This window comes from Microtus ochrogaster, linkage group LG4 (assembly GCF_000317375.1).
Source record: "Microtus ochrogaster isolate Prairie Vole_2 linkage group LG4, MicOch1.0, whole genome shotgun sequence".
Lineage (NCBI taxonomy): Eukaryota > Metazoa > Chordata > Mammalia > Rodentia > Cricetidae > Microtus > Microtus ochrogaster.
This window is the reverse complement of record NC_022030.1, coordinates 6,602,814-6,605,703: the sequence shown is the minus strand read 5'-3', so window position 1 is coordinate 6,605,703 and position 2,890 is coordinate 6,602,814. Positions and strand designations below refer to the sequence as shown.

Below are 2,890 nucleotides of genomic sequence, written 5' to 3'. Positions count from 1 at the left end.
TTAAGGTTATTTAGTGAGTACCTTGCTGAAGAGAAAGTAAAATGACAAATAGGGCGGTCGTGGTGGGTGGGGACAGGTAAGAGAGGCTTTGTGATTTCAGTCCCAAGCTAGAGCCGCAGGCATGGATCACTATCTCGGGATGTCCACAGCTTGGGAGAGTCTGGAAAAGCAGCCAGAGAGAAGTGTGTTCACTCATGAGATTTCTTTAAACTTCTTTGACGGCGAAGTCATTCTTTTTCTCGGGGGACCCTCTCATAAGCCTTTTAGCAGACGCATTGCTCTGTGATTCGGGAAACGTTAGTTTAGAAACAGTCTTTCTTTCAGCTACCTTTAGGCCCCCTGGAGCCCTTTGTGGCTTTACCAGCCGCAGAAGATCTGATGAAATTACAAGAGGCAAGCCTACTGGAAACAGCCATAGGTAGGATTTGAATGGAATTCCTGAACACTTGGAAGGCTTTTGAATTTTGTTTAACCAAATTTTCTTTGTTGAGTTCTTGTCAGTTCTAGGGAAGTGCTAGACAGGTTATCTGTGGTCGGTCTGAGGAGTATTTACACTAAAACCAAAGAGAAAGTCTTGTTTTGTCCTTGGTTTTATCAGTGCACTCTTGGTACCCAAGGAGCATGATCTTCTTCCTTTAAGCATTTTTGATAGTGCTTTGTCATTAATATAAAGATTAGATTTATGACCAGCCTGGCTACTTATAGCTATAATCATGATAAATGCCTATTAATGGGCTTGGTGTTTTCAGTTGCACCAAAATCGATGCAGCATACAGAAAGATATCCCTTAGCCTTTACTTTACAGCTTCTCTCTCTTTTTTTCTTCCAAGTGTTAATTCTGTTTTATTAGCCAACTGGAAACTCTCCAGTCCAGGGAGACATTAACTTAATCTTCTTCATCATCACCAGCTCCGGCACCACCCTGGCCCATCTTGGCATCCTTCCTCTTCACTCGGCCTGGTCGGCCACCACCATAAGGAGACCGGAGGGAGAAATCAACGTGCTTCTGGGAGTCCAGACGAACAATGAAGGACGGGATGTTCACCACCTGCTTGCGGATCCTGATGTGACTCTGGCGGATGAGCACACAGGCATGGTGAATAGATTTAGCCAAACCCAGCTTGAAGACCTGGGTCTGCAGCCGCCTCTCCAAGAAATCTTCAATCTTCAGGCCCAGGATGTAATCCAGCTTCATCTTGCCCTCATCCAGCACCCCAATGCAAACAAGTCGCTTCAGCAGAGCATTGCCTTCAAAAACACGCCGTGGGTCCTTTTCGTCCAGCGTTAGCAGCTCTCGGGCGGCCTTGCAGATCTTGGCCAGGGTAAATTTGACTCTCCACACCTCACGCTTGTTCCGGAGCCCATATTCTCCGATGAGTTTTAGTTCCTGGTCGAGAAGTGACTTCTCGAAGGGTCTCCGTGGGGTCACATAGGTCTTTCCACAAACCCAACTTCTGGCAACCGGCATGTTGGCGTCTCTAGGCCTGCCGCGCCTAGGAGCTCACAACCGCAACAAAGAGACACGCACCTACAGCTTCTCTCTTGAATAATATACAGACTGTTATGTTTGTCAGCTTCTGTCATTATGACAAAAATATCAGAAAATCAATTTATGGAGAAAATCCACTTTGCTGATGGTTTTAGAGGGTCCACTGTTTGGTCAGCCTGTTGGTTTGGGAGCATGGCAAGACACTGAGAGCATCATGGAAGGGTGTGAGAGAGGAAGGTGCCAATTTCATTACATCCAGGAAATAGCAGCGAGCACATGGGCTGTGATTCCCTACCTCCTTCAGTGGCAAACCTAACATTCTTCTCTGAGGTCCTACCTCTTTTTTTTTTCCCCACCTCAAGAGAGGGTTTCCCTGTGTAACAGCCCTGGCTGTCCTGGAACTCGCTTTGTAGGAATTCCTATCCTTCAAAGGCTCCACTGAACTCCAGTACCTCCTCTGGACCCAGACTTTATCTAGCCCCCTTTTCAGTTGGAAACCAGGCTTCATCTCCATGGACAATATTTAATTTGGAACTTACAACTGCCTCAGAGAGCAGGTTTTATACACGAGGAGACAGAGCTTAGAGAGATTGTTATCTGCATAGATGTAAACAGTGAAGGTAACGAAACATCTGGATTCTAGTCTGATTTTAGATCCCGCACTTTTAACACTCTACAGTGTACTTCCCCAGAAGGGAGAAACACTGAAGATCAAACCAGCACCCACAATGCCAGAATTCGAAGCACGTTGGGTAATTGAATCAATGACACATCATTTGCTTTGATAATGAAGATGATAATCTTCCATCCATGTCAGCTTAAACTTAATTCCACCCCCTATCTCTCTGGCTTAATTGAAAACAAAAAGCCCTATTATAGCCTGCTTTGTGGCCAAGAAGTTCCTTATTTAGTCATTACTCAAACAGTTGATTGTGCATGGCATTTCCCTGGAAGCAGGAATCTTCTCTTTGCTGCGATGTTAAGAGGTGGTTCTGCTTTGTGTATTGCTATAGGAAAGATGAGAGGTGATACCTAGGAATATGTTTCAACACAGGTGAGTGGTATGAAATTCTTGCTTCTTAAGAGGTGCAAGCCATGGATGTTCCTGTGGCTCTCATAAAAAAGCTTCCTGAAATGTCACGGCCTGACATAGGAGACCAGAGCCATCACCAGCAAGTATTGGGATGTTGTGAGCATAGTCATACACAGTGGGGGGGTCAATGATTATGCTTTTGTTCTGAGGTGAAAAACTACAAATATATACTTGCCTTTTTTTTCTAGAATCTGTGGAAGTACCAACCCATAAAAGCAGGCTGTAGTTGGTACAGAATTTGCAATAAGTTCCTGTATGCAATCTCTCTCTCTCTCTCTCTCTCTCTCTCTCTCTCTCTCTCTCTCTCT

The 2,890-nt window shown here is 45.0% G+C and overlaps 1 pseudogene; it reads right to left on the bottom strand.

Moving 5' to 3' along the window:
• Nucleotides 1-886: 886 nt before the first annotated feature.
• Nucleotides 887-1,499, bottom strand: LOC101995180 (annotated as a pseudogene).
• Between the last annotated feature and the right edge of the window lie 1,391 nt (nucleotides 1,500-2,890).